This window comes from Lepidochelys kempii, chromosome 26, assembly GCF_965140265.1.
Source record: "Lepidochelys kempii isolate rLepKem1 chromosome 26, rLepKem1.hap2, whole genome shotgun sequence".
Taxonomy (NCBI): domain Eukaryota; kingdom Metazoa; phylum Chordata; order Testudines; family Cheloniidae; genus Lepidochelys; species Lepidochelys kempii.
Window position 1 is genome coordinate 18017008 of NC_133281.1, and position 24672 is coordinate 18041679.

The 24672-nt window shown below is 52.1% G+C and overlaps 1 non-coding gene across 1 annotated transcript; it reads left to right on the top strand.

The window, feature by feature from the left end:
- The first annotated feature begins 23699 nt into the window (after positions 1-23699).
- TRNAR-CCU (transfer RNA arginine (anticodon CCU)) lies at positions 23700-23772 on the top strand. Its single transcript has one exon. It is a non-coding gene; the product is annotated as a tRNA-Arg (tRNA).
- The last annotated feature ends 900 nt before the right edge of the window (positions 23773-24672 follow it).

The window sequence follows — 24672 nt, forward strand, 5'->3', positions numbered from 1 at the left end:
CAGCACAAAGCCCCTACAGATACAGATACCACCAATACAAAACCAAACCCACACAAATACCTTCTCCTCCAATAGAACTTCCACTCAAACTCCCCTGTTTACAGCTCTGTTTGCTAGCTCGTGTGCCGCTTCAGCTGTCTGTGCCGCTGCCTGACTCGCTGCTACCTTCATAGGTCCCCTAGTCAGTGAAGCCCCGCCCCCTAATCAGGGCTCAGCTTCTCTCCCAGCACAAAGCCCCTACACATACAGGTACTACCAATCCAAACCAAACACACACAAATACCTTCTCCTCCAACAGAACTCCCACTCAAACTCCCCTGTTTACAGCTCTGTTTGCTAGCTCCTGTGCAGCTGCAGCTGTCTGTGCTGCTGCCTGACTGGCTGCTACCTTCATAGGTCCCCTAGTCAGTGAAGCCCCGCCCCCTAATCAGGGCTCAGCTTCTCTCCCAGCAGAAAGCCCCTGCAAATACAGATACTACCAATACAAAACCAAACACACACACAAGTAACTTCTCCTCCAACAGAACTCCCACTCAAACTCCCCTGTTTACAGCTCTGTTTGCTAGCTCCTGTGCCGCTGCCTGACTGGCTGCTCCGTTTTTAGGACCCCTAGTCAGTGAAGCCCCGCCCCCTAATCAGGGCTCAGCTTCTCTCCCAGCACAATGCCCCTCCAAGCCTCTACACATACAGATACCACCAATACAAAACCAAACACACACACAAATACCTTCTCCTCCAACAGAACTCCCACTCAAACTCCCCTGTTTACAGCTCTGTTTGCTAGCTCCTGTGCCGCTGCCTGACTGGCTGCTCCGTTTTTAGGACCCCTAGTCAGTGAAGCCCCGCCCCCTAATCAGGGCTCAGCTTCTCTCCCAGCACAAACCCCCTGCAAATACAGATACTACCAATACAAAACCAAACATACAAAAATACCTTCTCCTCCAACACAACTCCGATGTTTACAGCTCTGTTTGCTAGCTCCTGTGCCGCTGCAGCTGTCTGTACCGCTGCCTGACTGGCTGCTACCTTCATAGGACCCCTAGTCAGGGAAGCCCCGCCCCCTAATCAGCGCTCAGCTTCTGTCCCAGCACAAAGCCCCTCCAAGCCTCTACACATACAGATACTACCAATACAAAACCAAACATACACAAATACCTTCTCCTCCAACACAACTCCCCTGTTTACAGCTCTGTTTGCTAGCTCCTGTGCCGCTGCAGCTGTCTGTGCCGCTGCCTGACTGGCTGCTACCTTTACAGGACCCCTAGTCAGTGAAGCCCCGCCCCCTAATCAGGGCTCAGCTTCTCTCCCAGCACAAAGCCCCTGCAAATACAGATACTACCAATACAAAACCAAACACACACACAAATAACTTCTCCTCCAACAGAACTCCCACTCAAACTCCCCTGTTTACAGCTCTCTTTGCTAGCTCCTGTGCCGCTGCAGCTGTCCTTGCCGCTGCCTGACTGGCTGCTACCTTCATAGGACCCCTAGTCAGGGAAGCCCCGCCCCCTAATCAGGGCTCAGCTCCTGTCCCAGCACAAAGCCCCTCCAAGCCTCTACACATACAGATACTACCAATACAAAACCAAACATGCACAAATACCTTCTCCTCCAACACAACTCCCCTTTTTACAGCTCTGTTTGCTAGCTCCTGTGCTGCTGCAGCTTTCTGTGCCGCTGCCTGACTGGCTGCTACCTTTACAGGACCCCTAGTCAGTGAAGCCCCGCCCCCGAATCAGGGCTCAGCTTCTCTCCCAGCACAAAGCCCCTACACATACAGATACTACCAATACAAAACCAAACACACACAAATACCTTCTCCTCCAACAGAACTCCCACTCAAACTCCCCTGTTTACAGCTCTGTTTGCTAGCTCCTGTGCCGCTCCCTGACTGGCTGCTACCTTTATAGGACCCCTAGTCAGTTAAGCCCCGCCCCCTAATCAGGGCTCAGCTTCTCTCCCAGGACAAAGCCCCTCCAGGCCTCTACACATACAGATACTACCAATACAAAAACACACACAAATACCTTCTCCTCCAACAGAACTCCCACTCAAACTCCCCTGTTTACAGCTCTGTTTGCTAGCTCCTGTGCCGCTGCAGCTGTCTGTGCCGCTGCCTGACTGGCTGCTACCTTCATAGGACCCCTAGTCAGTGAAGCCCCGCCCCCTAATCAGGGCTCAGCTTCTCTCCCAGCACAAAGCCCCTACACATACAGGTACTACCAATCCAAACCGAACACACACAAATACCTTCTCCTCCAACAGAACTCCCACTCAAACTCCCCTGTTTACAGCTCTGTTTGCTAGCTCCTGTGCCGCTGCAGCTGTCTGTGCCGCTGCCTGACTGGCTGCTACCTTCATAGGACCCCTAGTCAGTGAAGCCCCGCCCCCTAATCAGGGCTCAGCTTCTCTCCCAGCACAAAGCCCCTACACATACAGGTACTACCAATCCAAACCAAACACACACAAATACCTTCTCCTCCAACAGAACTGCCACTCAAACTCCCCTGTTGACAGCTCTGTTTGCTAGCTCCTGTGCCGCTGCAGCTGTCTGTGCCGCTGCCTGACTGGCTGCTACCTTCATAGGACCCCTAGTCAGTGAAGCCCCGCCCCCTAATCAGGGCTCACCTTCTCTCCCAGTACAAAGCCCCTACAAGCCTCTACACATACAGATACCACAAATACAAAACCAAACACACACAAATACCTTCTCCTCCAACAGAACTCCCACTCAAACTCCCCTGTTGACAGCTCTGTTTGCTAGCTCCTGTGCCACTGCAGCTGTCTGTGCCGCTGCCTGACTCGCTGCTACCTTCATAGGTCCCCTAGTCAGTGAAGCCCCGCCCCCTAATCAGGGCTCAGCTTCTCTCCCAGCACAAAGCCCCTGCAAATACAGATACTACCAATACAAAACCAAACACACACACACAAGTAACTTCTCCTCCAACAGAACTCCCACTCAAACTCCCCTGTTTACAGTTCTGTTTGCTAGCTCCTGTGCCGCAGCAGCTGTCCTTGCCACTGCCTGACTGGCTGCTACCTTCATAGGTCCACTAGTCAGTGAAGTCCCGCCCCCTAATCAGGGCTCAGCTTCTCTCCCAGCACAAAGCCCCTGCAAATGCAGATACTACCAATACAAAACCAAACACACACACAAGTAACTTCTCCTCCAACAGAACTCCCACTCAAACTCCCCTGTTTACAGCTCCTTTTGCTAGCTCCTGTGCCGCTGCAGCTGTCCTTGCCGCTGCCTGACTGGCTGCTACCTTCATAGGACCCTAGTCAGTGAAGCCCCGCCCCCTAATCAGGGCTCAGCTTCTCTCCCAGCACAATACCCCTCCAAGCCTCTACACATACAGATACCACCAATACAAAACCAAACACACACACAAATACCTTCTCCTCCAACAGAACTCCCACTCAAACTCCCCTGTTTACAGCTCTGTTTGTTAGCTCCTGTGCCGCTGCAGCTGTCTGTGCCGCTGCCTGACTGGCTGCTACCAGTATAGGACCCCTACTCAGTTAAGCCCCGCCCCCTAATCAGGGCTCAGCTTCTCTGCCAGCACAAAGCCCCTCCAAGCCTCTACACATACAGATACTACCAATACAAAAAAACACACAAATACCTTCTCCTCCAACAGAACTCCCACTCAAACTCCCCTGCTTACAGCTCTGTTTGCTATCTCCTGTGCCGCTGTCTGACTGGCTCCGACCTTTATAGGACCCCTAGTCAGTGAAGCCCCGCCCCTGATCGGGTCACAGCTTCTCTCCCAGCACAAAGCCCCTGCAAGCCTCTACACATACAGATACTACCAATTCAAAAAAACACACAAATACCTTCTCCTCCAACAGAACTCCCACTCAACCTCCCGTGTTTACAGCTCTGTTTGCTAGCTCCTGTGCCGCTGCCTGACTGGCTGCTCCGTTTTTAGGACCCCTCGTCAGTGAAGCCCCGCCCCCTAATCAGGGCTCAGCTTCTCTCCCAGCACAAAGCCCCTACACATACAGATACCACCAATACAAAACCAAACCCACACAAATACCTTCTCCTCCAATAGAACTCCCACTCAAACTCCCCTGTTTACAGCTCTGTTTGCTAGCTCGTGTGCCACTGCAGCTGTCTGTGCCGCTGCCTGACTCGCTGCTACCTTCATAGGTCCCCTAGTCAGTGAAGCCCCGCCCCCTAATCAGGGCTCAGCTTCTCTCCCAGCACAAAGCCCCTGCAAATACAGATACTACCAATACAGAACCAAACACACACACAAGTAACTTCTCCTCCAACAGAACTCCCACTCAAACTCCCCTGTTTACAGTTCTGTTTGCTAGCTCCTGTGCCGCAGCAGCTGTCCTTGCCGCTGCCTGACTGGCTGCTACCTTCATAGGACCCCTAGTCAGTGAAGCCCCGCCCCCTAATCAGGGCTCAGCTTCTCTCCCAGCACAATGCCCCTCCAAGCCTCTACACATACAGATACCACCAATACAAAACCAAACACACACACAAATACCTTCTTCTCCAACAGAACTCCCACTCAAACTCCCCTGTTTACAGCTCTGTTTGCTAGCTCCTGTGCCGCTGCCTGACTGGCTGCTCCGTTTTTAGGACCCCTCGTCAGTGAAGCCCCGCCCCCTAATCAGGGCTCAGCTTCTCTCCCAGCACAAAGCCCCTACACATACAGGTACTACCAATACAAAACCAAACACAAATACCTTCTCCTCCAACAGAACTCCCACTCAAACTCCCCTGTTTACACCTCTGTTTGCTAGCTCCTGTGCCGCTGCAGCTGTCTGTGCCGCTACCTTTATAGGACCCCTAGTCAGTGAAGCCCCGCCCCCTAATCAGGGCTCAGCTTCTCTCCCAGCACAAAGCCCCTACACATACGGATACTACCAATACAAAACCAAACGCACATAAATACCTTCTCCTCCAACAGAAGTCCCACTCAAACTCCCCTGTTTACAGCTCTGTTTGCTAGCTCCTGTGCCGCTGCAGCTGTCTGTGCCGCTACCTTTATAGGACCCCTAGTCAGTGAAGCCCCGCCTCCTAATCAGGGCTCAGCTTCTCTCCCAGCACAAAGCCCCTACACCTACGGATACTACCAATACAAAACCAAACACACACACAAATACCTTCTCCTCCAACAGAACTCCCACTCAAACTCCCCTGTTTACAGCTCTGTTTGCTCGCTCCTGTGCCGCTGCCTGACTGGCTGCTCCCTTTATAGGACCCCTAGTCAGTGAAGCCCCGCCCCCTAATCAGGGCTCAGATTCTCTCCCAGCACAAAGCCCCTACACATACAGATACCACCAATACAAAACCAAACCCACACAAATACCTTCTCCTCCAATAGAACTCCCACTCAAACTCCCCTGTTTACAGCTCTGTTTGATAGCTCCTGTGCCACTGCAGCTGTCTGTGCCGCTGCCTGACTCGCTGCTACCTTCATAGGTCCCCTAGTCAGTGAAGCCCCGCCCCCTAATCAGGGCTCAGCTTCTCTCCCAGCACAAAGCCCCTGCAAATACAGATACTACCAATACAAAACCGAACACACACACACAAATACCTTCTCCTCCAACAGAACTCCCACTCAAACTCCCCTGTTTACAGCTCTGTTTGCTAGCTCCTGTGCCGCTGTTTGACTGGCTGCTACCTTTATAGGACCCCTAGTCAGGAAAGCCCTGCCCCCTAACCAGGGCTCAGCTTCTCTCCCAGCACAAAGCCCCTACACATACAGGTACCACCAATACAAAACCGGACACAAAAATACCTTCTCCTCCAACAGAACTCCCACTCAAACTCCCCTGTTTACAGCTCTGTTTGCTATCTCCTGTGCCACTGCAGCTGTCTGTGCCGCTGCCTGACTGGCTGCTACCTTTATAGGACCCCTAGTCAGTGAAGCCCCGCCCCCAATCAGGGTTCAGCTTCTCTCCCAGCACAAAGCCCCTCCAAGCCTCTACACATACAGATACTACCAATACAAAAAAACACACAAATACCTTCTCCTCCAACAGAACTCCCACTCAAACTCCCCTGCTTACAGCTCTGTTTGCTATCTCCTGTGCCGCTGTCTGACTGGCTCCTACCTTTATAGGACCCCTAGTCAGTGAAGCCCCGCCCCCTGATCGGGGCACAGCTTCTCTCCCAGCACAAAGCCCTTCCAAGCCTCTACACATACAGATACTAACAATACAAAACCAAACACACACAAATACCTTCTCCTCCAACAGAACTCCCACACAAACTCCCCTGTTTACAGCTCTGTTTGCTAGCTCCTGTGCCGCTGCCTGACTGGCTGCTACCTTTATAGGACCCCTAGTCAGTGAAGCCCCGCCCCCTAATCAGGGCTCAGCTTCTCTCCCAGCACAAAGCCCCTTCAAACCTCTACACATACAGATACTACCAATACAAAACCAAACACACACAAATACCTCCTCCTCCAACAGAACTCCCACTCAAACTCCCCTCTTTACAGATCTGTTTGCTAGCTCCTGTGCCGCTGCAGCTGTCTGTTCCGCTTCCTGACTGGCTGCTACCTTTATAGGACCCCTAGTCAGTGAAACCCCGCCCCCTAATCAGGGCTCAGCTTCTCTCCAAGCACAAAGCCCCGCCAAACCCCTACACATACAGATACTACCAATACAAAAACACACACAAATACCTTCTCCTCCAACAGAACTCCCACTCAAACTGCCCTGTTTACAGCTCTGTTTGCTAGCTCCTGTGCCGCTGCAGCTGTCTGCCGCTGCCTGACTGGCTGCTCCCTTTATAGGACCCCTAGTCAGTGAAGCCCCGCCCCCTAATCAGGGCTCAGCTTCTCTCCCAGCACAAAGCCCCTCCAAGCCTCTACACATACAGATACTACCAATACAAAAACACACACACACACAAATACCTTCTCCTCCAACAGAACTCCCACTCAAACTCCCCTGTTTACAGCTCTGTTTGCTAGCTCATGTGCCGCTGCAGCTGTCTGCCGCTGCCTGACTGGCTGCTACCTTTATAGGACCCCTAGTCAGTGAAGCCCCGCCCCCTAATCAGGGCTCAGCTTCTCTCCCAGCACCTAGCCCCTCCAAGCCTCTACACATACAGATACTACCAATACAAAACCAAACACACACAAATACCTCCTCCTCCAACAGAACTCCCACTCAAACTCCCCTGTTTACAGCTCTGTTTGCTAGCTCCTGTGCCGCTGCAGCTGTCTGCCGCTGCCTGACTGGCTGCTCCCTTTATAGGACCCCTAGTCAGTGAAGCCCCGCCCCCTAATCAGGGCTCAGCTTCTCTCCCAGCACAAAGCCCCTCCAAGCCTCTACACATACAGATACTACCAATACAAAAACACACACACACACAAATACCTTCTCCTCCAACAGAACTCCCACTCAAACTCCCCTGTTTACAGCTCTGTTTGCTAGCTCATGTGCCGCTGCAGCTGTCTGCCGCTGCCTGACTGGCTGCTACCTTTATAGGACCCCTAGTCAGTGAAGCCCCGCCCCCTAATCAGGGCTCAGCTTCTCTCCCAGCACAAAGCCCCTTCAAACCTCTACACATACAGATACTACCAATACAAAAACACACACAAATACCTTCTCTGGCAGAACTCCCACACAAACTCCCCTGTTTACAGGTCTGTTTGCTAGCTCCTGTGCCGCTGCCTGACTGGCTGCTACCTTTATAGGACCCCTAGTCAGTGAAGACCCGCCCCCTAATCAGGGCTCAGCTTCTCTCCCAGCACAAAGCCCCTTCAAGCCTCTACACATACATATACTACCAATACAAAACCAAACACACACAAATACCATCTCCTCCAACAGAACTCCCACTCAAACTCCCCTGTTTACAGCTCTGTTTGCTAGCTCCTGTGCCGCTGCCTGACTGGCTGCTACCTTTATAGGACCCCTAGTCAGGGAAGCCCCGCCCCCTAATCAGGGCTCAGCTTCTCTCCCAGCACAAAGCCCCTGCACATACAGATACTGACAATACAAAACCAAACACACACAAATACCTTCTCCTCCAACAGAACTCCCACTCCAACTCCCCTTTTACAGCTCTTTTTGCTAGCTCCTGTGCCGCTGCCTGACTGGCTGCTACCTTTATAGGACTCCAAGTCAGTGAAGCCCCGCCCCCTAATCAGGGCTCAGCTTCTCTCCCAGCACAAAGCCCCTTCAAACCTCTACACATACATATACTACCAATACAAAAACAAACACAAATACCTTCTCCTCCAGCAGAACTCCCACACAAACTCCCCTGTTTACAGCTCTGTTTGCTAGCTCGTGTGCCGCTGCAGCTGTCTGTTCCGCTGCCTGACTGGCTGCTACCTTTATAGGACCCCTAGTCAAGGAAGCCCCGCCCCCTAATCAGGGCTCAGCTTCTCTCCCAGCACAAAGCCCCTGCACATACAGATACTGACAATACAAAACCAAACACACACAAATACCTTCTCCTACAACAGAATTCCCACTCCAACTCCCCTGTTTACAGCTCTGTTTGCTAGCTCCTGTGCCGCTGCCTGACTGGCTGCTACCTTTATAGGACCCCTAGTCAGTGAAGCCCCGCCCCCTAATCAGGGCTCAGCTTCTCTCCCAGCACAAAGCCCCTGTACATACAGATACTGACAATACAAAACCAAACACACACAAATACCTCCTCCTCCAACAGAACTCCCACTCAAACTCCCCTGTTTACAGCTCTGTTTGCTAGCTCCTGTGCCGCTGCAGCTGTCTTACCCTCTGCCTGACTGGCTGCTACCTTTATAGGACCCCTAGTCAGTGAAGCCCCGCCCCCTAATCAGGGCTCAGCTTCTCTCCCAGCACAAAGCCCCTGTACATACAGATACTGACAATACAAAACCAAACACACACAAATACCTTCTCCTCCAACAGAACTCCCACTCAAACTCCCCTGTTTACAGCTCTGTTTGCTAGCTCCTGTGCCGCTTCAGCTGTCTGTGCCGCTGCCTGACTGGCTGCTACCTTCATAGGACCCCTAGTCAGTGAAGCCCCGCCCCCTAATCAGGGCTCAGCTTCTCTCCCAGCACCTAGCCCCTCCAAGCCTCTACACATACAGATACTACCAATACAAAACCAAACACACACAAATACCTCCTCCTCCAACAGAACTCCCACTCAAACTCCCCTCTTCACAGCTCTGTTTGCTAGCTCCTGTGCCGCTGCAGCTGTCTGTTCCGCTGCCTGACTGGCTGCTACCTTTATAGGACCCCTAGTCAGTCAAGCCCCGCCCCCTAATCAGGGCTCAGCTTCCCTCCAAGCACAAAGCCCCTTCAAACCTCTACACATACAGATACTACCAATACAAAAACACACACAAATACCTTCGCCTCCAACAGAACTCCCACTCAAACTCCCCTGTTCACAGCTCTGTTTGCTAGCTCCTGTGCCGCTGCCTGACTGGCTGCTACCTTTATAGGACCCCTAGTCAGTGAAGACCCGCCCCCTAATCAGGGCTCAGCTTCTCTCCCAGCACAAAGCCCCTACACATACAGATACCACCAATACAAAACCAAACCCACACAAATACCTTCTCCTCCAATAGAACTCCCACTCAAACTCCCCTGTTTACAGCTCTGTTTGATAGCTCCTGTGCCACTGCAGCTGTCTGTGCCGCTGCCTGACTCGCTGCTACCTTCATAGGTCCCCTAGTCAGTGAAGCCCCGCCCCCTAATCAGGGCTCAGCTTCTCTCCCAGCACAAAGCCCCTGCAAATACAGATACTACCAATACAAAACCGAACACACACACACAAATACCTTCTCCTCCAACAGAACTCCCACTCAAACTCCCCTGTTTACAGCTCTGTTTGCTAGCTCCTGTGCCGCTGTTTGACTGGCTGCTACCTTTATAGGACCCCTAGTCAGGAAAGCCCTGCCCCCTAACCAGGGCTCAGCTTCTCTCCCAGCACAAAGCCCCTACACATACAGGTACCACCAATACAAAACCGGACACAAAAATACCTTCTCCTCCAACAGAACTCCCACTCAAACTCCCCTGTTTACAGCTCTGTTTGCTATCTCCTGTGCCACTGCAGCTGTCTGTGCCGCTGCCTGACTGGCTGCTACCTTTATAGGACCCCTAGTCAGTGAAGCCCCGCCCCCAATCAGGGTTCAGCTTCTCTCCCAGCACAAAGCCCCTCCAAGCCTCTACACATACAGATACTACCAATACAAAAAAACACACAAATACCTTCTCCTCCAACAGAACTCCCACTCAAACTCCCCTGCTTACAGCTCTGTTTGCTATCTCCTGTGCCGCTGTCTGACTGGCTCCTACCTTTATAGGACCCCTAGTCAGTGAAGCCCCGCCCCCTGATCGGGGCACAGCTTCTCTCCCAGCACAAAGCCCTTCCAAGCCTCTACACATACAGATACTAACAATACAAAACCAAACACACACAAATACCTTCTCCTCCAACAGAACTCCCACACAAACTCCCCTGTTTACAGCTCTGTTTGCTAGCTCCTGTGCCGCTGCCTGACTGGCTGCTACCTTTATAGGACCCCTAGTCAGTGAAGCCCCGCCCCCTAATCAGGGCTCAGCTTCTCTCCCAGCACAAAGCCCCTTCAAACCTCTACACATACAGATACTACCAATACAAAACCAAACACACACAAATACCTCCTCCTCCAACAGAACTCCCACTCAAACTCCCCTCTTTACAGATCTGTTTGCTAGCTCCTGTGCCGCTGCAGCTGTCTGTTCCGCTTCCTGACTGGCTGCTACCTTTATAGGACCCCTAGTCAGTGAAACCCCGCCCCCTAATCAGGGCTCAGCTTCTCTCCAAGCACAAAGCCCCGCCAAACCCCTACACATACAGATACTACCAATACAAAAACACACACAAATACCTTCTCCTCCAACAGAACTCCCACTCAAACTCCCCTGTTCACAGCTCTGTTTGCTAGCTCCTGTGCCGCTACAGCTGTCTGTGCCGCTGCCTGACTGGCTGCTATTTTTACAGGACCCCTAGTCAGTGAAGCCCCGCCCCCTAATCAGGGCTCAGCTTCTCTCCCATCACCTAGCCCCTCCAAGCCTCTACACATACAGATACTACCAATACAAAACCAAACACACACAAATACCTTCTCCTCCAACAGAACTCCCACTCAAACTCCCCTGCTTACAGCTCTGCTTGCTAGCTCCGGTGCCGCTGCCTGACTGGCTGCTATCTTTATAGGACCCCTAGTCAGTGAAGCCCCGCCCCTAATCAGGGCTCAGCTTCTCTCCCAGCACAAAGCTCCTACACATACAGATACTACCAATACAAAACCAAACACACACAAATACCTTCTCCTCCAACAGAACTCCCACTCAAACTCCCCTGTTTACAGCTCTGTTTGCTAGCTCCTGTGCCGCTGCAGCTGTCTGTGCCGCTGCCTGACTGGCTCCTACCTTTATAGGACCCCTAGTCAGTGAAGCCCCGCCCCCTGATCAGGGCTCAGCTTCTCTCCCAGCACAAAGACCCTCCAAGCCTCTACACATACAGATACTACCAATACAAAAACACACACAAATACCTTCTCCTCCAACAGACCTCCCACTCAAACTCCCCTGTTTACAGCTCTGTTTGCTAGCTCCTGTGCCGCTGCCTGACTGGCTGCTACCTTTATAGGACCCCTAGTCAGTGAAGCCCCGCCCCCTAATCAGGGCTCAGCTTCTCTCCCAGCACAAAGCCCCTTCAAACCTCTACACATACAGGTACTACCAATACAAAAACACACACAAATACCTTCTCCTCCAACAGAACTCCCACTCAAACTCCCCTGTTTACAGCTCTGTTTGCTAGCTCCTTTGCCGCTGCAGCTGTCTGTGCCGATGCCTGACTGGCTGCTACCTTTACAGGACCCCTAGTCTGTGAAGCCCCGCCCCCTAATCAGGGCTCAGCTTCTCTCCCAGCACAAAGACCCTTCAAACCTGTACACATACAGATACTACCAATACAAAAACACAAACAAATACCTTCTCCTCCAGCAGAACTCCCACTCAAACTCCCCTGCTTACAGCTCTGTTTGCTAGCTCCTGTGCCGCTGTCTGACTGGCTGCTACCTTTTTAGGACCCCTAGTCAGTGAAGCCCCGCCACCTAATCAGGGCTCAGCTTCTCTCCCAGCACAAAGCCCCTCCAAGCCTCTACACATACATATACTACCAATACAAAACCAAACACACACAAATAACATCTCCTGCAACAGAACTGCCACTCAAACTCCCCTGTTTACAGCTCTGTTTGCTAGCTCCTGTGCCGCTGCCTGACTGGCTGCTACCTTTATAGGACCCCTAGTCAGGAAAGCCCCGCCCCCTAATCAGGGCTCAGCTTCTCTCCCAGCACAAAGCCCCTGCACATACAGATACTGACAATACAAAACCAAACACACACAAATACCTTCTCCTACAACAGAACTCCCACTCCAACTCCCCTGTTTACAGCTCTGTTTGCTAGCTCCTGTGCCGCTGCCTGACTGGCTGCTACCTTTATAGGACCCCTAGTCAGTGAAGCCCCGCCCCCTAATCAGGGCTCAGCTTCTCTCCCAGCACAAAGCCCCTGTACATACAGATACTGACAATACAAAACCAAACACACACAAATACCTTCTCCTCCAACAGAACTCCCACTCAAACTCCCCTGTTTACAGCTCTGTTTGCTAGCTCCTGTGCCGCTTCAGCTGTCTGTGCCGCTACCTGACTGGCTCCTACCTTCATAGGACCCCTAGTCTGTGAAGCCCCGCCCCCTAATCAGGGCTCAGCCTCTCTCCCAGCACCTAGCCCCTCAAAGCCTCTACACATACAGATACTACCAATACAAAACCAAACACACACAAATACCTCCTCCTCCAACAGAACTCCCACTCAAACTCCCCTGTTTACAGCTCTGTTCGCTAGCTCCTGTGCCGCTGCAGCTGTCTGCCGCTGCCTGACTGGCTGCTCCCTTTATAGGACCCCTAGTCAGTGAAGCCCCGCCCCCTAATCAGGGCTCAGCTTCTCTCCAAGCACAAAGCCCCTCCAAGCCTCTACACATACATATACTACCAATACAAAACCAAACACACACAAATACCTTCTCCTCCAACAGAACTCCCACTCCAACTCCCCTGTTTACAGCTCTGTTTGCTAGCTCCTGTGCCGCTGCCTGACTGGCTGCTACCTTTATAGAACCCCTAGTCAGTGAAGCCCCGCCCCCTAATCAGGGCTCAGCTTCTCTCCAAGCACAAAGCCCCGCCAAACCCCTACACATACAGATACTACCAATACAAAACCAAACACACACAAATACCTTCTCCTCCCACAGAACTCCCACTCCAACTCCCCTGTTTACAGCTCTGTTTGCGAGCTCCTGTGCCGCTGCAGCTGTCTGAGCCACTGCCTGACTGGCTGCTACCTTTATAGGACCCCTAGTCAGTCAAGCCCCGCCCCCTAATCAGGGCTCAGCTTCTCTCCCAGCACAAAGCCCCTGTACATACAGATACTGACAATACAAAACCAAACACACACAAATACCTCCTCCTGCAACAGAACTCCCACTCAAACTCCCCTGTTTACAGCTCTGTTTGCTAGCTCCTGTGCCGCTGCAGCTGTCTGCCGCTGCCTGACTGGCTGCTCCCTTTATAGGACCCCTAGTCAGTGAAGCCCCGCCCCCTAATCAGGGCTCAGCTTCTCTCCCAGCACAAAGCCCCTCCAAGCCTCTACACATACAGATACTACCAATACAAAACCAAACACACACAAATACCTTCTCCTCCAACAGAACTCCCACTCAAACTCCCCTGTTTACAGCTCTGTTTGCTAGCTCCTCTGCCGCTGCCTGACTGGCTGCTACCTTTATAGGACCCCTAGTCAGTGAAGCCCCGCCCCCTAATCAGGGCTCAGCTTCTCTCCCAGCACAAAGCCCCTCCAAGCCTCTACACATACAGATACTACCAATACAAAACCAAACACACACAAATACCTCCTCCTGCAACAGAACTCCCACTCAAACTCCCCTGTTTACAGCTCTGTTTGCTAGCTCCTGTGCCGCTGCAGCTGTCTGCCGCTCCCTGACTGGCTGCTCCCTTTATAGGACCCCTAGTCAGGGAAGCCCCGCCCCCTAATCAGGGCTCAGCTTCTCTCCCAGCACAAACCCCCTGCACATACAGATACTGACAATACAAATCCAAACACACACAAATACCTTCTCCTCCAACAGAACTCCAACTCCCCTGTTTACAGCTCTGTTTGCTAGCTCCTGTGCCGCTGCAGCTGTCTTACCCTCTGCCTGACTGGGTGCTACCTTTATAGGACCCCTAGTCAGTGAAGCCCCGCCCCCTAATCAGGGCTCAGCTTCTCTCCCAGCACAAAGCCCCTGTACATACAGATACTGACAATACAAAACCAAACACACACAAATACCTTCTCCTCCAACAGAACTCCCACTCAAACTCCCCTGTTCACAGCTCTGTTTGCTAGCTCCTGTGCCGCTGCCTGACTGGCTGCTACCTTTATAGGACCCCTACTCAGTGAAGACCCGCCCCCTAATCAGGGCTCAGCTTCTCTCCCAGCACAAAGCCCCTCCAAGCCTCTACACATACAGATACTACCAATACAAAACCAAACACACACAAATACCTTCTCCTCCCACAGAACTCCCACTCCAACTCCCCTGTTTACAGCTCTGTTTGCGAGCTCCTGTGCCGCTGCAGCTGTCTGAGCCACTGCCTGACTGGCTGCTACCTTTATAGGACCCCTAGTCAGTCAAGCCCCGCCCCCTAATCAGGGCTCAGCTTCTCTCCAAGCACAAAGCCCCGCCAAACCCCTACACATACAGATACTACCAATACAAAACGGAACACACACAAATACCTTCTCCTCCAACAGAACTCCCACTCAAACTGCCCTGTTTACAGGTCTGTTTGCTAGCTCCTGTGCCGCTGCCTGACTGGCTGCTACCTTTATAGGACCCCTAGTCAGTGAAGCCCCGCCCCCTAATCAGGGCTCAGCTTCTCTCCCAGCACAAAGCCCCTGCACATACAGATACTGACAATACAAAACCGAACACACACAAATACCTTCTCCTACAACAGAACTCCCACTCCAACTCCCCTGTTCACAGCTCTGTTTGCTAGCTCCTGTGCCGCTGCCTGACTGGCTGCTACCTTTATAGGACCCCTACTCAGTGAAGACCCGCCCCCTAATCAGGGCTCAGCTTCTCTCCCAGCACAAAGCCCCTCCAAGCCTCTACACATACAGATACTACCAATACGAAACCAAACACACACAAATACCTTCTCCTCCAACAGAACTCCCACTCCAACTCCCCTGTTTACAGCTCTGTTTGCTAGCTCCTGTGCCGCTGCAGCTGTCTGTGCCGCTGCCTGACTGGCTGCTACCTTCATAGGACCCCTAGTCTGTGAAGCCCCGCCCCCTAATCAGGGCTCAGCTTCTCTCCCAGCACCTAGCCCCTCCAAGCCTCTACACATACAGATACTACCAATACAAAACCAAACACACACAAATACCTCCTCCTCCAACAGAACTCCCACTCAAACTCCCCTGTTTACAGCTGTGTTTGCTAGCTCCTGTGCCGCTGCAGCTGTCTGCCGCTGCCTGACTGGCTGCTCCCTTTATAGGACCCCTAGTCAGTGAAGCCCCGCCCCCTAATCAGGGCTCAGCTTCTCTCCCAGCACAAAGCCCCTCCAAGCCTCTACACATACAGATACTACCAATACAAAACCAAACACACACAAATACCTTCTCCTCCAACAGAACTCCCACTCCAACTCCCCTGTTTACAGCTCTGTTTGCTAGCTCCTGTGCCGCTTCAGCTGTCTGTTCCGCTGCCTGACTGGCTGCTACCTTTATAGGTCCCCTAGTCAGTGAAGCCCCGCCCCCTAATCAGGGCTCAGCTTCTCTCCAAGCACAAAGCCCCGCCAAACCCCTACACATACAGATACTACCAATACTAAACCAAACACACACAAATACCTTCTCCTCCAACAGAACTCCCACTCAAACTCCCCTGTTCACAGCTCTGTTTGCTAGCTCCTGTGCCGCTGCCTGACTGGCTGCTACCTTTATAGGACCCCTAGTCAGTGAAGACCCGCCCCCTAATCAGGGCTCAGCTTCTCTCCCAGCACAAAGCCCCTCCAAGCCTCTACACATACAGATACTACCAATACAAAACCAAACACACACAAATACCTCCTCCTCCAACAGAAGTCCCACTCCAACTCCCCTGTTTACAGCTCTGTTTGCTAGCTCCTGTGCCGCTGCCTGACTGGCTGCTACCTTTATAGGACCCCTAGTCAGGGAAGCCGCGCCCCCTAATCAGGGCTCAGCTTCTCTCCCAGCACAAAGCCCCTGCACATACAGATACTGACAATACAAAACCAAACACACACAAACACCATCTCCTCCAACAGAACTCCCACTCAAACTCCCCTGTTCACAACTCTGTTTGCTAGCTCCTGTGCCGCTGCCTGACTGGCTGCTACCTTTATAGGACCCCTAGTCAGTGAAGACCCGCCCCCTAATCAGGGCTCAGCTTCTCTCCCAGCACAAAGCCCCTCCAAGCCTCTACACATACAGATACTACCAATACAAAAACACACAAAAATACCTTCTCCTCCAGCAGAACTCCCATTCAAACTCCCCTGTTTACAGCTCTGTTTGCTAGCTCCTGTGCCGCTGCAGCTGTCTGTTCCGCTGCCTGACTGGCTGCTCCCTTTATAGGACCCCTAGTCAGTGAAGCCCCGCCCCCTAATCAGGGCTCAGCTTCTCTCCCAGCACAAAGCCCCTCCAAGCCTCTACACATACAGATACTACCAATACAAAAACACACACACACAAATACCTTCTCCCCCAACAGAACTCCAACTCCCCTGTTTACAGCTCTGTTTGCTAGCTCCTGTGCCGCTGCAGCTGTCTTACCCTCTGCCTGACTGGCTGCTACCTTTATAGGACCCCTAGTCAGTGAAGCCCCGCCCCCTAATCAGGGCTCAGCTTCTCTCCCAGCACAAAGCCCCTGTACATACAGATACTGACAATACAAAACCAAACACACACAAATACCTTCTCCTCCAACAGAACTCCCACTCAAACTCCCCTGTTTACAGCTCTGTTCGCTAGCTCCTGTGCCGCTGCAGCTGTCTGCCGCTGCCTGACTGGCTGCTCCCTTTATAGGACCCCTAGTCAGTGAAGCCCCGCCCCCTAATCAGGGCTCAGCTTCTCTCCCAGCACAAAGCCCCTCCAAGCCTCTACACATACAGATACTACCAATACAAAACCAAACACACACAAATACCTTCTCCTCCAACAGAACTCCCACTCAAACTCCCCTGTTTACAGCTCTGTTTGCTAGCTCCTGTGCCGCTGCCTGACTGGCTGCTACCTTTATAGGACCCCAAGTCAGTGAAGCCCCGCCCCCTAATCAGGGCTCAGCTTCTCTCCAAGCACAAAGCCCCTGTACATACAGATACTGACAATATAAAAACCAAACACCTTCTCCTCCAAAAGAACTCCCACTCAAACTCCCCTGTTTACAGCTCTGTTTGCTAGCTCCTGTGCCGCTGCAGCTGTCTGAGCCACTGCCTGACTGGCTGCTACCTTTATAGGACCCCTAGTCAGTCAAGCCCCGCCCCCTAATCAGGGCTCAGCTTCTCTCCCAGCACAAAGCCCCTCCAAGCCTCTACACATACATATACTACCAATACAAAACCAAACACACACAAATACCATCTCCTGCAACCGAACTGCCACTCAAACTCCCCTGTTTACAGCTCTGTTTGCTAGCTCCTGTGCCGCTGCCTGACTGGCTGCTACCTTTATAGGACCCCTAGTCAGGGAAGCCCCGCCCCCTAATCAGGGCTCAGCTTCTCTCCCAGCACAAAGCCCCTGCACATACAGATACTGACAATACAAAACCAAACACACACAAATACCTTCTCCTCCAACAGAACTCCCACTCAAACTCCCCTGTTTACCACTCTGTTTGCTAGCTCCTGTGCCGCTGCAGCTGTCTGTGCCGCTGCCTGACTGGCTGCTACCTTTATAGGACCGCTAGTCAGTCAAGCCCCGCCCCCTAATCAGGGCTCAGCTTCTCTCCCAGCACAAAGCCCCTGTACATACAGATACTGACAATACAAAACCAAACACACACAAATACCTTCTCCTCCAACAGAACTCCCACTCAAACTCCCCTGTTTACAGCTCTGTTTGCTAGCTCCTGTGCCGCTTCAGCTGTCTGTGCCGCTGCCTGACTGGCTGCTACCTTCATAGGACCCCTAGTCTGTGAAGCCCCGCCCCCTAATCAGGGCTCAGCTTCTCTCCCAGCACCTAGCCCCTCCAAGCCTCTACACATACAGATACTACCAATACAAAACCAAACACACACAAATACCTCCTCCTGCAACAGAACTCCCACTCAAACTCCCCTGTTTACAGCTCTGTTTGCTAGCTCCTGTGCCGCTGCAGCTGTCTGCCGCTGCCTGACTGGCTGCTCCCTTTATAGGACCCCTAGTCAGTGAAGCCCCGCCCCCTAATCAGGGCTCAGCTTCTCTCCCAGCACAAAGCCCCTCCAAGCCTCTACACATACAGATACTACCAATACAAAACCAAACACACACAAATACCTTCTCCTCCAACAGAACTCCCACTCAAACTCCCCTGTTTACAGCTCTGTTTGCTAGCTCCTGTGCCGCTGCCTGACTGGCTGCTACCTTTATAGGACCCTTAGTCAGTGAAGCCCCGCCCCCTAATCAGGGCTCAGCTTCTCTCCCAGCACAAAGCCCCTCCAAGCCTCTACACATACAGATACTACCAATACAAAACCAAACACACACAAATACCTCCTCCTGCAACAGAACTCCCACTCAAACTCCCCTGTTTACAGCTCTGTTTGCTAGCTCCTGTGCCGCTGCCTGACTGGCTGCTACCTTTATAGGACCCCTAGTCAGTGAAGCCCCGCCCCCTAATCAGGGCTCAGCTTCTCTCCCAGCACAAAGCCCCTGCACATACAGATACTGACAATACAAAACCGAACACACACAAATACCTTCTCCTACAACAGAACTCCCACTCCAACACCCCTGTTCACAGCTCTGTTTGCTAGCTCCTGTGCCGCTGCCTGACTGGCTGCTACCTTTATAGGACCCCTACTCAGTGAAGACCCGCCCCCTAATCAGGGCTCAGCTTCTCTCCAAGCACAAAGCCCCGCCAAACCCCTACACATACAGATACTACCAATACTAAACCAAACACACACAAATACCTTCTCCTCCAACAGAACTCCCACTCAAACTCCCCTGTTCACAGCTCTGTTTGCTAGCTCCTGTGCCGCTTCAGCTGTCTGTTCCGCTGCCTGACTGGCTGCTACCTTTATAGGTCCCCTAGTCAGTGAAGCCCCGCCCCCTAATCAGGGCTCAGCTTCTCTCCAAGCACAAAGCCCCGCCAAACCCCTACACATACAGATACTACCAATACTAAACCAAACACACACAAATACCTTCTCCTCCAACAGAACTCCCACTCAAACTCCCCTGTTCACAGCTCTGTTTGCTAGCTCCTGTGCCGCTGCCTGACTGGCTGCTACCTTTATAGGACCCCTAGTCAGTGAAGACCCGCCCCCTAATCAGGGCTCAGCTTCTCTCCCAGCACAAAGCCCCTCCAAGCCTCTACACATACAGATACTACCAATACAAAACCAAACACACACAAATACCTCCTCCTCCAACAGAAGTCCCACTCCAACTCCCCTGTTTACAGCTCTGTTTGCTAGCTCCTGTGCCGCTGCCTGACTGGCTGCTACCTTTATAGGACGCCTAGTCAGTGAAGCCCCGCCCCCTAATCAGGGCTCAGCTTCTCGCCCAGCACAAAGCCCCTACACATACAGATACTACCAATACAAAACCAAACACACACAAATACCTTCTCCTCCAACAGAACTCCCACTCAAACTCCCCTGTTTACAGCTCTGTGTGCTAGCTCCTGTGCCACTGCAGCTGTCTGTGCCGCTGCCTGACTGGCTGCTCCCTTTCTAGGACCCCTAATCAGTGAAGCCCCGCCCCCTAATCAGGGCCCAGCTTCTCTCCCATCACAAAGCCCCTCCAAGCCTCTACACATACAGATAATACCAATACAAAAACACACACAAATACCTTCTCCTCCAACAGAACTCCCACTCAAACTGCCCTGTTTACAGCTCTGTTTGCTAGCTCCTGTGCCGCTGCCTGACTGGCTGCTACCTTTATAGGACCCCTAGTCAGTCAAGCCCCGCCCCCTAATCAGGGCTCAGCTTCTCTCCGAGCACAAAGCCCGTACACATACAGATACTACCAATACAAAACCGAACACACACAAATACCTTCTCCTCCAACAGAACTCCCACTCAAACTCCCCTGTTTACAGCTCCGTTTGCTAGCTCCTGTACCACTGAAGCTGTCTCTGCCGCTGCCTGACTGGCTGCTACCTTTATAGGACCCCTAGTCAGGGAAGCCCCGCCCCCTAATCAGGACTCAGCTTCTCTCTCAGCACGAAGCCCCTACACATACAGATACTACCAATACAAAACCAAACACACACAAATACCTTCTCCTTCAACAGAACTCCCACTCAAACTCCCCTGTTTACAGCTCTGTTTGCTAACTCCTGTGCCGCTGCAGCTGTCTGTGCCGCTACCTTTATAAGACCCATAGTCAGTGAAGCCCCGCCCCCTAATCAGGGCTCAGCTTCTCTCCCAGCACAAAGCCCCTCCAAGCCTCTACACATACAGATACTACCAATACAAAACCAAACACACACAAACACCTTCTCCTCCAACAGAACTCCCACTCAAACTCCCCCATTTACAGCTCTGTTTGCTAGCTCCTGTGCCACTGCCTGACTGGCTGCTACCTTTATAGGACCCCTAGTCAGTGAAGACCCGCCCCCTAATCAGGGCTCAGCTTCTCTCCCAGCACAAAGCCCCTCCAAGCCTCTACACATACAGATACTACCAATACAAAACCAAACACACACAAATACCTCCTCCTCCAACAGAAGTCCCACTCCAACTCCCCTGTTTACAGCTCTGTTTGCTAGCTCCTGTGCCGCTGCCTGACTGGCTGCTACCTTTATAGGACGCCTAGTCAGTGAAGCCCCGCCCCCTAATCAGGGCTCAGCTTCTCGCCCAGCACAAAGCCCCTACACATACAGATACTACCAATACAAAACCAAACACACACAAATACCTTCTCCTCCAACAGAACTCCCACTCAAACTCCCCTGTTTACAGCTCTGTGTGCTAGCTCCTGTGCCACTGCAGCTGTCTGTGCCGCTGCCTGACTGGCTGCTCCCTTTCTAGGACCCCTAATCAGTGAAGCCCCGCCCCCTAATCAGGGCCCAGCTTCCCTCCCATCACAAAGCCCCTCCAAGCCTCTACACATACAGATAATACCAATACAAAAACACACACAAATACCTTCTCCTCCAACAGAACTCCCACTCAAACTGCCCTGTTTACAGCTCTGTTTGCTAGCTCCTGTGCCGCTGCCTGACTGGCTGCTACCTTTATAGGACCCCTAGTCAGTCAAGCCCCGCCCCCTAATCAGGGCTCAGCTTCTCTCCGAGCACAAAGCCCGTACACATACAGATACTACCAATACAAAACCGAACACACACAAATACCTTCTCCTCCAACAGAACTCCCACTCAAACTCCCCTGTTTACAGCTCCGTTTGCTAGCTCCTGTACCACTGAAGCTGTCTCTGCCGCTGCCTGACTGGCTGCTACCTTTATAGGACCCCTAGTCAGGGAAGCCCCGCCCCCTAATCAGGACTCAGCTTCTCTCTCAGCACGAAGCCCCTACACATACAGATACTACCAATACAAAACCAAACACACACAAATACCTTCTCCTTCAACAGAACTCCCACTCAAACTCCCCTGTTTACAGCTCTGTTTGCTAACTCCTGTGCCGCTGCAGCTGTCTGTGCCGCTACCTTTATAAGACCCATAGTCAGTGAAGCCCCGCCCCCTAATCAGGGCTCAGCTTCTCTCCCAGCACAAAGCCCCTCCAAGCCTCTACACATACAGATACTACCAATACAAAACCAAACACACACAAACACCTTCTCCTCCAACAGAACTCCCACTCAAACTCCCCCATTTACAGCTCTGTTTGCTAGCTCCTGTGCCACTGCCTGACTGGCTGCTACCTTTATAGGACTCCTAGTCAGTGAAGCCCCGCCCCCTAATCAGGGCTCAGCTTCTCTCCCAGCACAAAGCCCCTACAAGCCTCTACAGCCTCTTGGGGAAATATCTCCTGTGCCACCGCCAAAAATACTCCTTGAGTGGGAACGGTCAGAGGCCTCACTGGCGGGCTGGCTTTGTTTTCCTACCACCTTGTGATGCTGGCCGCAGAGAGAATGCTGGTCTGTAGGTGGCCTTCAGTGAGGGTTCGGCATGCCAGAGAGCAGGGAGCAGGCTGTCTGTCTGTCTCTGTGGCTGTCTGCTGGCCACACATAGGCATGTTCCTCTTCTCCTCTTGCCCCACCCACGGTTGCTCTGTGCCTTTTAAGCCTTCCCTTGGAGCTGTCAGCACCAGCCGCCTCTGCTCTAGGTGCCCAGAGGAGGAGAGATGTGCTGGGCTCCAGCCTGGAACACTTCCTCCCTCCTGCCTAGCCCTGACTATGAAGCCTGTCCCTGGCACTCCTTTATTCAAGCGCCATGTGGGCAAGAGGAAGAGGTTGGCAACTGCAGGTAGAAGGACCAAACTTGTAAGCATCAGGTGAAGCATTGAGAAACACAATGTTCAGGTGTCTCTAGCCAGACTGTTAAGTTCCAGGGCCCCAACCTATTGTGGCCAGACCCTTGAACCAGCTGGACCAAAGACCTATCTCCAGTGGGCATCAGTTGCCCAGGAAGAGGGAAAAAATTCACTCTGATTCACCCAGAGACACGGAAACCAAGCACCCTAAACTCTAAAGCTTTGCAGCAAACCAACATAGACCCAGGAAGTCCCACTGGGATTCGAACTCAGATCGCAGGATTCAGAGTTTTGCATGCTGACCATTACACCATAGGACCTGCTAGCATTTCCATTTCTGGACCCCTGTGACTCTCAGCTGGCTGGCTAGCACTCTGCACTTATTGCTTCCCTCCGGCTGCTTCCTCTTGCAGGACTCTCTCTCCTCCATCAACTGTAGCCCTGCAGTACCAGATCTGCGGGTCCTGCCCTGAGTCCCTGCATCCCCCTGCTTTGTCTCCATTCCCTGCAGGCCACAAAAATGTCATGGGAGGCCGCCCCTCCCCTCACTCGGTGATCCTGCTCAAATCGTCCAGCTGCAGCCTCATCTCCTGGAACTCAGCCAGCTGTCACTTGATCCAATTGTACAGCAGCCCACAGCCTCCCCCTGGGTCTGCCCCACCTGGTTATTCCTTACAGGCTGACCTGACCCCCCTTCCAAGCCCAGATTCGCCCACTAAGCAGCCTACTGGCACTCAGAGCCACAGACATGGAGGTGCTGGAGGAGGGAGGTGTGACTCTAGGGTGGGGTTCTTCTCTAAAGATGGCTGGCAGAAAGGTGGTGCTCAGCTCTGTCAGTGACCTGCCCTTTGCCTCGCAGCCAGGGGATGCAGACAGTTATGTAAAGTTCATAAAGGGAGTATTTGGTTCCAAGTGAATGTGAGGAATGTGCAATTATGAGAGGGAATTTCCATCCCTCCTTCACTTATGCAGCAGGGCCCCAGTGGCCTAATGGATAAGGCATTGGCTTCCTAAGCCAGAGATTGTGGGTCCAAGTCCCATCTGGGGTGAAAAGCTGCTTTCTTCTTCTATATTGCAAGGAAACCTTGGTCTTATTTTCACCAAGGAAGCTGGGAGATGTTGGAACACAAAGTACTGGATCTTGGGAACAATCCTCCACAAATGTCATCTTCCACTCGACAAACGCTTTCTAAACCCATCAGTAGCAAACAGTTAATACTAGTGTTTGTCTGAGAACAGAGTGAAGGGGAGTGTTTACTCCAACATGTCAATGAACAAAACAGATGGAAAGAGGAAGGCCGTTCTGAAAGAGAATGGATCTGTCTGGAGACAAAGCAGAGCCTGAGGATGAGCAATGGTGTGAAAAGAAGAGGTTCAAATGTCTGTTAGATGTTAGTTAGGTTGGTCTGGCAAATTTAAAGAAAATACCAATGCCCTTAGCATGATGCGGACACTGGCTGTTTCTGACCTTTTACGAAGAGTTCATTGAGAAATATTTTCCTTAATTATGTTATGGAATAAAGGGTGTGTCATAAATATAAAGGGAAGGGTAAACCCCTTTGAAATCCCTCCTGGCCAGGGGAAAGCTCCTCTCACCTGTAAAGGGTTAAGAAGCTAAAGGTAACCTTGCTGGCACCTGACCAAAATGACCAATGAGGAGACAAGATACTTTCAAAAGCTGGGAGGAGGGAGAGAAACAAAGGGTCTGTGTGTCTGTCTATATGCTGGTTTCTGCCGGGGATAGACCAGGAATGGAATCTTAGAACTTTTAGTAAGTAATCTAGCTAGGTATGTGTTAGATTATGATTTCTTTAAATGGCTGAGAAAAGAATTGTGCTGAATAGAATAACTATTTCTGTCTGTGTATCTTTTTTGTAACTTAAGGTTTTGCCTAGAGGGGTTCTCTATGTTTTTGAATCTAATTACCCTGTAAGAGATCTACCATTCTG